The sequence below is a fragment of the Ylistrum balloti genome, unplaced genomic scaffold (assembly GCF_031769215.1).
Source record: "Ylistrum balloti isolate Yb309-2 unplaced genomic scaffold, AGI_CSIRO_Ybal_v1 Utg369800, whole genome shotgun sequence".
Lineage (NCBI taxonomy): Eukaryota > Metazoa > Mollusca > Bivalvia > Pectinida > Pectinidae > Ylistrum > Ylistrum balloti.
In genome coordinates this window covers 1,359,437-1,374,159 of record NW_026781978.1, presented here as the reverse complement: position 1 = coordinate 1,374,159, position 14,723 = coordinate 1,359,437, and the positions used below count along the sequence as shown (strand labels likewise).

The 14,723-nt window shown below is 37.7% G+C and overlaps 1 protein-coding gene across 1 annotated transcript in view; it reads right to left on the bottom strand.

Annotated features, from left to right (window-relative positions):
* Positions 1 to 14,723, bottom strand: part of LOC132544489 (stabilizer of axonemal microtubules 1-like) — a 102,836-nt gene that overhangs the window by 55,798 nt on the left and 32,315 nt on the right. The window lies entirely within an intron of this gene.

Here is a 14,723-nt window from a genome sequence, read left to right as displayed (position 1 = left end):
AGAAGAGGCAGTTATGCTTGAACCATGCACTGCACATACACATATGTAATTACATCAACAATTTACATATAAGTGGACCTGAAAATCTTTATTTATACATCAGCTTTACAGGAAAGAAACAAAAGTATAATTTGTTTTATACTGTATCTAATTTCAAATCTGTTCAAAATATATTAATTTCATTTTCTGATGACTCTACAAGTCTTGCTGTAAATTGACTGTCTTAATAAATGTAATTAAAACTCGGTTATCAATTACTTCTAACAGAGCCTGGCATCAGTCTATTGTAACCTTGCTAGTGTAAATTAAATCTTCTGTTCTAACTACAGAACTGTGTGTCAAATACATTTTTTTTATAGCACCTGCCATCAATGAAATGAATTCTTAGCGAAGAATATATTACCTTATTAATCAATTAGGCATGCATGCATGTCTGAAATAGCTCAAAATTGAAAATAAAAATTTGGACCCATTAAAGCCAGGTAAAATGATCTCTAATTTAGTGGTTTGGTAGGTATTTTAAATAGTGCTGATATTTGAATGTGTTTTAGTAGATATTTATCTTAAAAGTATAGATTAGAACTCAGATTTTGGCTTTTATAGATACTAATCTCACATGTACAGTGCTAAGATTAAACCTGTGATTTGCCTACAGATATTTAAGATTACCATGTGGATTCATAGATATATATCTCAAATGTAGAGATGATTGCTAAGATTAGGGGAAAAAATGAAAGAAAGTATAAAAATCAATCTCAAGTTAAGACATATAAAACGAAAGAATATGATAGACCTGATACATGATATCTGGAGAACTAACTCGTGACATGATCGTTGACACTGATAAACCATCATAAGATATGGTCTCCTGATGTTACGTAGGAGTACAATTTTTTCTTTCCTTCAGTTGATTTATGCTCCTAGTTCCTCTGACAGGCAGACTGTATAATTGATGCAAGAGAAAACATGCATGTATATCATAAAAGTGTCTGTATAGAAACCCATACGTTAACATGCAGACATATTCTGTAGTTGTACTGGACACCTTACAACTGACTGGTCACATTATCACACTATATGAACATGTTCAAGAGGGAAAGTACAGAATAATACCTTTTAATTAAGATGTGGTGACGATTCACTTCCCTAAAACCATATTAGGTATTCAGATGTCCCAAAAACTTGACACTGATATTTAAAAATCATAGAGATTGATCCATATTTTCAAAGACATATTCGTTAAATAACATCACATTAATATGACAAGAAAATCAACAAGTCAATTTCATAAAATATCAAACATTAATAAACAATAAATGAACAAAACATTGTTCTTGTTGATTTCCTCCCCACAACACAAAAAGGCACTACCAGTTTCACTCAACTTCTGAAAGATTTGTGACTATTCCAACAACACAAAAAGGCAGTACTAGTTTCACTCAACTTCTTTGGGATTTGTGACTGTGCTGCATAACATTGGACTGTGGTTTTATGACTCTACATTATGACTAATGCTATAAATTTGTAAAAACTTTTAGCTTCTTTCAAATGTGTACAATTCTTTTCTATAAATGTTCATTACTTTAAACTTTCTATAAATGAAGTGTATACAAACCAATTTAACAATAAATGTGTACAAATTACGATTTTATTAAAACAATGTATGCAGTGTAACTTTCTATAAATGTATATAAACTTGTCAAATTGTAACTACAAATGTGTATAAATTGATGAAGTTTCATTTCCAAGCAATGTAATGATTGTACTTACAAAGAAAACAGTGAGGTGTACTGAAAAATAGGCTTGGTTTCTTTTGAGGTTCATTAAAGACAATCTCTATCATATAAAGCATAGAACGGAACATGTATATAAAAAACAACAATAAAACAAAACTCATAAATACAACAATGGCATGGATTCTTTGATGACATGGCATTTATAAAACACGATGGCAGTGGCAATTTTGTAGATGTAAATGAGGATGACGATGGCAACAATGAGGAAGATAACAATGACATATCTAAGCAGAGCAAACATCAACTATGCCCCATCACTTTTTGGTTTCTATGTAGAATTTTGGGTTGGTTATACACTATATTTGCTAGCTTGTTCACAGAGGCATAGCTGGAAGCCCGTGAGCCAAGACACATCTGATATTGAGCTTCCTCTAACTTTGTGTCACATACAATAGGATGGAAGGCATGTACTAAGTGTGGGTCTATAGTCCGAAACACTGTGATGTTGCTGTCACAGAACTTAGAATAAAGATCAACATCCTCTTTTCCCCAACCCTGGATAGAAGTGTTGAATCCTCCCACTGCAGAAAGGTCACTTCCATACAGACTTACAATTCCATAACCAAAGCTACGCCAGTACCCCATATCTGAAGAAAAATTTCGCCAGTTCACTTCACAAGATGGGTTGGTTTTATTGCATATAAGAACAGGGTCAAACTGGCTAAACACTATAGGGTAATATACCTGAACACCTTTCTTGGTGTTCAGACGAAGTCTCAAAAGAGCCTCTCGACTGAATTTAATATCCACATCAATGAAAAATAGCAATGAATCTTTTCCACACTGGGCAGCCCCCATATCTAAGGCTTTGGCACGAGCAAAAGGCCCATCTGCAAAAGTCAGTTCTACACTGGATCCACCATATTGTTTTTGGTACTTTCCAACTAAATTGACAAGTTCATCAACAACATTAGTTTCCATGTCATCGTTGAAGAGAACCACATGTAACTGGCAATTTTCTTTTGTTACAAGACACGTTTTCTCGAAATTCTCTAAAAATCTCACAAATATATGAAGACGGCCAGATAAAGGCAATATGAAATGTATTGTTTCTGTCATTTTATCTCTTGAAGGTAGCATGTCATATATACTTCCAGCTCCCAAGTCTTTGAAGAGAAATGGTGATTCATACTCTAATTCATATGAACGTTTGTGTGTTGTGAAGGGATCTTCAATGGATTCTATACTACCAAATACCTGTTGTATATATGCATGTCTACGCACTGGCACAGTCATTTTCCGTCCTTTGTGTTTCCTATAGGTGAGTAACAGATCAAGCACGTAATCTGCACCATATAAAGGACTTACCCTATGGTAGCCATACCACAAACTTTTAAAGTCAATTGTCCGACCTTTTCGACAGGCATTTCTATTCACCATTTGCATCATTTGTGTAATAACATCCTCCATGGTTGTTTTGATAGGAAGCGTTAAACCGTGTCGAGGATTTGAGTCTCGATGAGAAACAATAGACTTAGAAATAAATTCCCAAGAAAGAATCTCATCGGCAGACTTTGGTGAATATTTCATTACAGATGGTGACAGATCCTTCTTGTTACCTATACTATTAGCTTTCTGTAAACCTGTAATCCTGTCTACATCAGTTACCTCCCTTTGTAGACTGAGCTCTTTTTGGTGAAGATCTTCTATATGAAGTGAACGAAGGTAATTTGCAATGCGATACTGCTGCTTTGGTTCCTTGACAGAGTGAAGGGTCAAGGCTACTCTAACTGCCTTGTCTTTTAAGGTCGTCCGGAATGATCCAATTTCCTCCTTGTAGTTTTGGTAAAACAACTGCTGCATCTACAAGACAAAAAGATAACACACAAGTTCATACACATGTCAAACAACAACTTACTAAGTGAAACTGAAAACTTATAAAATTACGTACAGGCTACAGCATTAAGGAAAATGGAGCTAAACGCAAAGTCTAACCAAAGTTTAAGTTTAAAAAGTTTTTAAAAAAAAGGTAATTGTTGAATGAAATCAAATATTTTTCATTAAATCATTATTTAACACAGATCCTGAAGGCCATATCTATCCTGCAGTAAATCTAGGGAGGGCCAGACTAAAAGTTAGGAGGTGGGCTTATTAAAGGACAGTGAAGAAACATTAGTCAAAAGTATGTGACTGATATGGGTGGGCTTATAATCAGGCTTACTGATAAATGAGTAACTTGTTTCGAAAGTATAAACAAACATGAACGCTTCCTGTACAGGTATGATGTTTGTAAACAGAGTAATATTAAAGAACTAAAGGTTCAAAATAAAACTCCTACCATATGTATGTACTAACAAGTCAGTCTTTAATGCCGCCCTAGGTAGAAAGTAATTGTATTACGTTTATAAATTAATCAAAGTATTTTAGTTAATCCATTTAAACTTGTAACATATGGTGGCCTACGATGCAGTCAGACCAGAATGACCTGTCGTGCTGAATTGTTCATTGACCTTTACATGGAATATTCCTTTCAAGCAATTGTAATTTATATTCAAATAAGCTTAACTGTTCATAGCCCATGTATATAAAGTACAGCATTATGTTCCTTTGCTCCCTCAATCCTTGCCCCAGGGATGTTTTAACTTTTTACCTGTAACTTAAAACATCACTTTCTTTGTACAACCGTATAATTCATCTTCCCTTTATGAAAGTGAGTCACCTGTTCATTGAAGACCAACATGATGGATAATATAATCAGCAGGAACAAATATATATATACCTGGGTATAATGTATACTATTCCTAGAGGTATGATTATAGACAACAAAAATAAATATATATTATCACAAAAACAGCATTGTGTTCTCGGGCTTTGTTATCCTAGTAAACACTGGCCTGGCTACCTCTAGACTACACACATCATATCCTGCCAGAAAACCACCCTGATATTGTCATGGTGACATCCACTGAAATCTCTTGACCTAAGTCCACTGTCTCTACGTTTATATTGGGGTATTTACACCATCCCCAGACACTAATTCACAACATATATTCATTTTAATCAATAGGAAATATATACAATAGAACTAAAAACCTTAAAATTGGTGCATTGTCCCTACAGGCATAGCCTCCTTCTTTCAAGGAGCACAGGCTGACATCTCTCGACCTCAGGTCAACGTCTCTCGTTTCCTACTTATTTTGGGACAAGTGTCATGTGCCATCCCAAGAAACTGATACACAACCTCTATATAGTTTAAACCATCACAAAATATATACTGTAGAACTTTATAAACCACTAGATCACTCTCAATTATAGGTGTCTTCCATAAATCCTTACTTAATTTTACCTGATATACTCACCTGTTTCTAATTAGCCAATTCATCATTTTTTTCTGAGAAGTGGGTATGTGTGCCTAATTGAGGTTGTTTACTGATCTATCAATATATAATGGCCTTTTATTTACAACTCTTTGCCTTTCACATTCCCAGTCACCTAGTAATATGGTTACTTTTTTTTCTTTTTAAAATTCACCAAAATTACGTTTTCTCCCACGAACATTTAACTTCTGAAACAATTCATATCTAATATTTAACCTGTAAATATAAGTAGTTTTGTTAAGCAAAGTCCTTGGGATTTTGTGAATAAATTGCTAACTTATTAGATAAAATACTGTAGTTTTGTTTCTTTTAATGTTGGGTGAACCTGTTTGATCATGAAATAAATTCTGTTCAAAAGGATATTCAATACATCCAGGTAAAGAGCATATTTGTACAAAATTGAGCAAATGGAATACAAAATAACATAAGTCTAGAGAAATTGTACAAATCAGTCTAAAAAAGGTAAAACAAATATTGATATTCACTTGGTAAGAAGTTACCAATAACTGTTGGTGGTTACATACTCATTATACCATTGGTATATCATATAAACTACTAATGAACCCAATGACCTGTTGATACCCCTTCAGTATAGATCCATTCAGTCACCTGGTTATCTGATCAGGAAAGGGCACAGGCATCCTCCCATAAAATATATAGTGTAACAGTGGTGGAGTGTGGAGGTTATGTCAGCTGATACAAAGAGGCTGGACAGTAAACAGAATCCAGTATAGAGTGGCATTCAGTGTAACCTCTGTCTACAGCCTGACCCATAACATATTGCTTCATCTAAGCCTGGTTAGATTCAAACATAATATCTAACCTTGAAATTTTCATTTTTTTACTTCTCAAAAACTTTGAAAGAGTTATGTTTTTATAAGTCTCTGGATCTGGAGTAAGAACATTGATTTGTTCTATTGTGTAAACACTTTTATCAATATGGTTTGAATTTTATCCAGCTACTGCAGTCACAAGTAGAAATCAGGAAGAGGAGGGCACAGGTTAGGCTAATCAACATGGTGCTGACTAAAATACAAACATTATATATAATAGTCCTGTATAGCTGGCTAAACAGTGTGTGTTCACAGTTGCATAGAGAATATGACCCCTAATTATAGCCTCCCTTTTACTGCCTCTGTGTGGAGATTATGACCCTTATCTCCCCCTCCCTACTTGGTCGTTCCTCCTCATTTGCCTTCACACCCTCAACATCAGTCTGGTCAGGCATCGACCTGAACTGACCCCTGTCCAGATGGACATAGCAGACAGGGTCTTGTAAGGTCTTTGACCGAGATCCTACTCCCACTAACACTTCAAAACACATCATACAAACTGTCATCAACCAACCTCTAGAGCAACCTTCATCAATCTTTCTAAATATGGTCACTCTACTATTCAGATCAAAGATAGAGGAAGGACAGCCAGTTAGTCGAAGTAACTACTTTTGATAGTCATTATACCTTATTATCAATTCTATTATATACATGTATGAAATTAAAACGAGCTTGAGAAAAAGAGCAATGATTCTATTTTTCAAAACCTGGAAATCTAAAGTTACAAAATGATAATATTTTATCTTTTAAAAGTTAACACTGTTGAAATATGATAAATTTCTTATATACAGTACATCCATGATTATAATATATAGAAACCAAGTGAAATATCAACTTCCATGTCATGAATCTTTGCCTCATCTGAACTCTGAAATTGGTGAATGGTTTTCCTGGTAGTTCTGCATGACTGACTACTACATGTGACCTCTAGCCCCTAGTTGAACTTTGCCCTCATCTCTCTCAGACCACCTTTTGAAATGTGGCCTTTTTGGCCATAACATTCATCAGACCACTTATTAAAGTGACCTCAATGACCCAAGGCTCTTCAAAATGCAAACGACCTTGAGCTGCAGACACTGTATCACATATATTTAAGTGGGAAGCAACCTCACTTACCTTCACAAATAACATAGTACCACCTGTGTCAATGGATGGACTGGTCCACTATCACAATAAGGGAGTAGAACTACAAAACCTACCACATACCTTAGATAATTTTTGTAAACCCTATATAGTAAACATGAAACCAGAAAAAAAGTACAAATTTCGTGGTTCATTTAATTTGATAAATATCACTTGGAAACTATCCCTATTCTTCTAGTATTTCATTGATATCAAAGACCAATATAAATACTATTGGTAAATGTCCAGACATGGCAAGTTCACAAGTTCAGCACATGTACAACAAATGTCTCACCCTATATAAAAATTCAGATAGGAAATGAATACTTTGTCTCGTTCTCCTATGTACTTGTCAACTCACTAAGTATTTGAAAAAAACTGTGTTTTAGGAAGACATTTCTGATTCTTGTTTCATTCAATCTATCAGTATTCAGTATAACTCAGTTGATGAACCAGCAGGTGTGAATGAGTGGTTAATAAAAGTATGATGCTTTGATAGATTTTTTTTCAAAATAATCAACAGCAGATAAGGAATTGCTTTTTTTTTTTGCACTTAAACTGTCTACCTTTTAAATGAGTATTTAAAGCATTGATGGTAGATTTGAATTCATCTCTATACAAGACTGAAAATACATCACTATATCGGACTGAATTCATTACCATACAAGACTGAATACATCACTATACCGGACTGAATTCATTACCATACAAGACTGAATACATCACTATACCGGACTGAATACAACACATACAAGACTGAATACATCACCATACAAAACTGAATACATCACTATACCGGACTGAATACATCACTATACTGGACTGAATACAACACCATACAAGACTGAAAACATCACTATACTGGACTGAATACATCACTATACTGGACTGAATTCATTACCATACAAGACTGAATACATCACTATACCGGACTGAATACAACACATACAAGACTGAATACATCACCATACAAAACTGAATACATCACTATACCGGACTGAATACATCACTATACTGGACTGAATACAACACCATACAAGACTGAAAACATCACTATACTGGACTGAATACATCACTATACTGGACTGAATACATCACTATACTGGACTGAATACATCACTATACTGGACTGAATACATCACCATACAAGACTGAATACATCACCATTCAAGACTGAATACATCACCATACAAGACTGAATACATTACTATAAAATACTGAATAAAACACTATACAAATATGAATACAGCTGTACATCAGTATACAAAAGTTATCTCCCTTGTTAAGTTTTATTTAAAAAAAAAAGTCAAATTATGGCCAATTCGCAAAAAAAGCATGTCAAACAATTATTCATTTCCTAAATCATATTAAAAGAGTAAATAATTGATGAAGCCAGACTGCTGTGAATTCCTAATAAAATGTAACAAAAGATATTTTGATGCATACTCTCAATTCTCTACGAATTTGATTTGTCCTCCAAGTGACCAATGAAAATACTGTGCACTACTTCATTTTAGACAAAATTTCCTCAAACAGCAAGGTTGCTTTAACATACGTTCTTCTGTTAACAATGTATTGACTTACTTATAAGAATTTATTTACATTTGATTAAGTTACAGAAAAGAAACCCCAAAACGAAGCACAATACGCTTATTCATTATGTATAGATCTTATTCCAATATGGAGGATAAATTCTTACTATTCTACATAGACATGCTACCATAAGTTCTCAGAAAGTTAAATTTTACATGGCAATATAAAATGGATGCTTGCAAAGACATACAAACACATAGACTACTCCGTAATACCAGGAATCAAATATTATGAAATATGAAAACAAATATTAGATAAAACTCAGAATATACAATCTGACAGGTCCTAAATATTACCATGTCTCTCTCCAGTTCCTTATACATACACAATTTGTTATTTTCAATTAAATTTCTTGTTATAATGTTCAGTATATCAATTGACCTACATTAACAACATCAGCTGAAAGCCAGTAATGGGATTTTGATGACCATGTGACATTCACAATTGTGTTGACCATATGAACCATAAGCAAAGTGGTCACATATTCTAATCGGTATTTTGCTGTCTGTCATATCATTTTGAACAATTTATATTAACAGTATTCATGTTTCTCACAACCAATCTATCCTATGTACACTATTTTACAATTTGCCTCTTCTCCTAACCCTACAAGTACACCACTCTAAAATTTCTGATTAGGTAAAGTTGAATCTCCCCACTGTGTAGTGAGGTGATGGTAAATCTCCCCACTGTGTAGTGAGGTGATGGTAAATCTCCCCACTGTGTAGTGAGGTGATGGTTAAACTCCCCACTGTGTAGTGAGGTGATGGTAAATCTCCCCACTGTGTAGTGAGGTGATGGTAAATCTCCCCACTGTGTAGTGAGGTGATGGTAAATCTCCCCACTGTGTAGTGAGGTGATGGTTGAACTCCCCACTGTGTAGTGAGGTGATGGTAAATCTCCCCACTGTGTAGTGAGGTGATGGTAAATCTCCCCACTGTGTAGTGAGGTGATGGTAAATCTCCCCACTGTGTAGTGAGGTGATGGTAAATCTCCCCACTGTGTAGTGAGGTGATGGTTAATCTCCCCACTGTGTAGTGAGGTGATGGTAAATCTCCCCACTGTGTAGTGAGGTAATGGTTAATCTCCCCACTCTGTAGTGAGGTGATGGTTAATCTCCCCACTGTGTAGTGAGGTGATGGTAAATCTCCCCACTGTGTAGTGAGGTGATGGTTAATCTCCCCACTGTGTACTGAGGTGATGTGATGGTAAATCTCCCCACTGTGTGTAGTGAGGTGATGGTAAATCTCCCCACTGTGTAGTGAGGTGATGGTTAATCTCCCCACTGTGTAGTGAGGTGATGGTTAATCTCCCCACTGTGTAGTGAGGTGATGGTTAATCTCCCCACTGTGTAGTGAGGTGATGGTTAATCTCCCCACTGTGTAGTGAGGTGATGGTTAATCTCCCCACTGTGTAGTGAGGTGATGGTGTGTAGTGAGGTGATGATGTGTAGTGAAATCTCCCCACTGTGTAGTGAGGTGATGGTTAATCTCCCCACTCTGTATGGTGATGGTAAATCTCCCCACTGTGTAGTGAGGTGATGGTAAATCTCCCCACTGTGTAGTGAGGTGATGGTAAATCTCCCCACTGTGTAGTGAGGTGATGGTAAATCTCCCCACTGTGTAGTGAGGTGATGGTAAATCTCCCCACTGTGTAGTGAGGTGATGGTAAATCTCCCCACTGTGTAGTGAGGTGATGGTTAATCTCCCCACTGTGTAGTGAGGTGATGTCCCCACTGTGTAGTGAGGTGATGGTGTAAATCTCCCCACTGTGTAGTGAGGTGATGGTTAATCTCCCCACTGTGTGTAGTGAGGTGATGGTGAGGTGATGGTTAATCTCCCCACTGTGTAGTGAGGTGATGGTAAATCTCCCCACTGTGTAGTGAGGTTATGGTTAATCTCCCCACTGTGTAGTGAGGTGATGGTTAATCTCCCCACTGTGTAGTGAGGTGATGGTTAATCTCCCCACTGTGTAGTGAGGTGATGGTAAATCTCCCCACTGTGTAGTGAGGTGATGGTAAATCTCCCCACTGTGTAGTGAGGTGATGGTAAATAATCTCCCCACTGTGTAGTGAGGTGATGGTTAATCTCCCCACTGTGTAGTGAGGTGATGGTAAATCTCCCCACTGTGTAGTGAGGTGATGGTTAATCTCCCCACTGTGTAGTGAGGTGATGGTTAATCTCCCCACTGTGTAGTGAGGTGATGGTTAAACTCCCCACTGTGTAGTGAGGTGATGGTTAAACTCCCCACTGTGTAGTGAGGTGATGGTTAATCTCCCCACTGTGTAGTGAGGTGATGGTAAATCTCCCCACTGTGTAGTGAGGTGATGGTTAATCTCCCCAGTCTATAGTTAGGTGATGGTTAATCTCCCCACTGTGTAGTGAGGTGATTGTTAAACTCCCCACTCTGTAGTGAGGTGATGGTTAATCTCCCCAGTCTATAGTGAGGTGATAGTTAATCTCCCCACTGTGTAGTGAGGTGATGGTTAAACTCCCCACTGTGTAGTGAGGTGATGGTTAATCTCCCCACTGTGTAGTGAGGTGATGGTTAGGTGAGGTGGTTAAATCTCCCCACTGTGTATTGAGGTTATCTCCCCACTGTGTAGTGAATGGTAAATCTCCCCACTGTGTAGTGAGGTGATGGTAAATCTCCCCACTGTGTAGTGAGGTGATGGTAAATCTCCCCACTGTGTAGTGAGGTGATGGTTAATCTCCCCACTGTGTAGTGAGGTGAGCTGTGTAGTGAGGTGATGGTTAAACTCCCCACTCTGTAGTGAGGTGATGGTTAATCTCCCCAGTCTATAGTGAGGTGATAGTTAATCTCCCCACTGTGTAGTGAGGTGATGGTTAAACTCCCCACTGTGTAGTGAGGTGATGGTTAATCTCCCCACTGTGTAGTGAGGTGATGGTTAATCTCCCCACTGTGTAGTGAGGTGATGGTTAATCTCCCCACTGTGTAGTGAGGTGATGGTTAATCTCCCCACTGTGTAGTGAGGTGATGGTTAATCTCCCCACTGTGTAGTGAGGTGATGGTTAATCTCCCCACTGTGTAGTGAGGTGATCTCCCCACTGTGTAGTGAGGTGATGGTAATCTCCCCACTGTTTAGTGAGGTTATGGTAAATCTCCCCACTGTGTAGTGAGGTGATGGTTAAACTCCCCACTGTGTAGTGAGGTGATGGTTAATCTCCCCACTGTGTAGTGAGGTGATGGTTAATCTCCCCACTGTGTAGTGAGGTGATGGTTAAACTCCCCACTGTGTAGTGAGGTGATGGTTAATCTCCCCACTGTGTAGTGAGGTGATGGTTAAACTCCCCACTGTGTAGTGAGGTGATGGTTAATCTCCCCACTGTGTAGTGAGGTGATTGTTAATCTCCCCACTGTGTAGTGAGGTGATGGTTAATCTCCCCACTGTGTAGTGAGGTGATGGTTAATCTCCCCACTGTGTAGTGAGGTGATGGTTAATCTCCCCAGTCTATAGTGAGGCGATGGTTAATCTCCCCACTGTGTAGTGAGGTGATGTTAACGTTAAACTCCCCACTGTGTAGTGAGGTGATGGTTAAACTCCCCACTGTGTAGGGAGGTGATGGTTAATCTCCCCACTCTGTAGTGAGGTGATGGTTAATCTCCCCACTGTGTAGTGAGGTGATGGTTAATCTCCCCACTGTGTAGTGAGGTGATGGTTAAACTGTGTCCCCACTGTGTAGTGAGGTGATGTTAAATCTCCCCACTGTGTAGTGAGGTGATGGTTAAACTCCCCACTGTGTAGGTGATGGTAAATCTCCCCACTGTGTAGTGAGGTGATGGAAATCTCCCCACTGTGTAGTGAGGTGATGGTTAATCTCCCCACTGTGTAGTGAGGTGATGGTTGTAAATCTCCCCACTGTGTAGTGAGGTGATGGTGTAAATCTCCCCACTGTGTGTAGTGAGAGGTGATGGTTAATCTCCCCACTGTGTAGTGAGGTGATGGTAAATCTCCCCACTGTGTAGTGAGGTGATGGTTAATCTCCCCACTGTGTAGTGAGGTGATGGTAAATCTCCCCACTGTGTAGTGAGGTGATGGTTAAACTCCCCACTGTGTAGTGAGGTGATGGTAAATCTCCCCACTGTGTAGTGAGGTGATGGTTAATCTCCCCACTGTGTAGTGAGGTGATGGTTAATCTCCCCACTGTGTACTGAGGTGATGGTTAATCTCCCCAGTCTATAGTTAGGTGATGGTTAATCTCCCCACTGTGTAGTGAGGTGATTGTTAAACTCCCCACTCTGTAGTGAGGTGATGGTTAATGTGATGGTTAATCTCCCCACTGTGTAATCTCCCCACTGTGTAGTGAGGTTATGGTTAATCTCCCCACTGTGTAGTGAGGTGATGGTAAATCTCCCCACTGTGTAGTGAGGTGATGGTTAATCTCCCCACTGTGTAGTGAGGTGATGGTTAATCTCCCCACTGTGTAGTGAGGTGATGGTTAATCTCCCCACTGTGTAGTGAGGTGATGGTTAATCTCCCCACTGTGTAGTGAGGTGATGGTTAAACTCCCCACTGTGTAGTGAGGTGATGGTTAATCTCCCCACTGTGTAGTGAGGTGATGGTTAATCTCCCCACTGTGTAGTGAGGTGATGGTTAATCTCCCCACTGTGTAGTGAGGTGATGGTAAATCTCCCCACTGTGTAGTGAGGTGATGGTTAAACTCCCCACTGTGTAGTGAGGTGATGGTAAATCTCCCCACTCTGTAGTGAGGTGATGGTTAATCTCCCCACTCTGTAGTGAGGTGATGGTTAATCTCCCCACTGTGTAGTGAGGTGATGTTAACGTTAAACTCCCCACTGTGTAGTGAGGTGATGGTTAATCTCCCCACTGTGCAGTCAGTAGCTAAACTATTGTTCACAGGAGAACCATTTGCAGCAGAAAACTTTTTAATATTCTGCAAAGGATATATCTACATACTCATTTTAATTCAATGCATTTCAATTACTGATAGATCTGATCTGAAAAATTTATATCCCCATCAAATTTATGGTAATTATGCATTAGACCTGAGTATATATAATTTACATATTTTTTGTAATCCAAGTATCAGCTGAAAAGTAACACAAAGCTGGCAATACATGAAATTAAAAAATATTTGATGAATTTTTCTCATTCTATAATGATAAACCATAAACTAATAATGAAAAAAGATTCAGGATTCAATGTTAACCATAATTTTGTGTGACTGTACATAATATTAAGTACAGGATACATCTTTATGATCATATGCTGATAACCAGAACTCAAAGCGTCATATCTTAAGTGATATACCACAAAACACAGTGGGGTTTAACCCATAAGTGTTATAATTGTGTAAGTACATACTGACATAAGTGTCGGAGTAGATGATGTCCATATACAAAGTATATGACATCACCAATGTGTTAAGACACCACAAACAACTTAATATGGCTATCCCTCTTTTAAATTGTAACGCTGAATAATCACAGACCAAGTTACATACTGTTCTTGGTGAATGTATATATGTATATTGTTGTGACAATAAACAGACAGGAGTTTAGTTTAAACCAATTTTATTGACAAAATAATATGTCAAAGGGATTGAGTTACCATACTATAAAACAAAATACGCAATTCTATTTTATCTCATGAGTAATTTATTTTTTATCTCACCAGATATAAATTCTTTTTTTCTGCAATAATGTAACATTTTTTTGTGGGAGTGATATGACTTGTTTGTCAATGTAATTAACCCAGATTTGTGTTGATGTGACCTAGTATTATCCTGATGATGAAGGCTTTGTGTTACATTACAGTACCAAGCACAAGGTCAAAATTCTATGACTTTGTGTGGTCCACAGTTTTAAACAGAAAGCATGTGTTGAGAAAATCAACATCATCATCATTCGCTTCATGTCACTGCAGTCTGATCATACAATACAGAGTTTTTACAGCTACCAGGTGCTGCATACACCAGTAACAATAGTAAACTTTTCCTAAAGATGACATTTGAGGAAAATACCAAGCACTTTTTCACCAGAGAAAACCAGTAAATATATTTAGATGTAGCACAATTTTT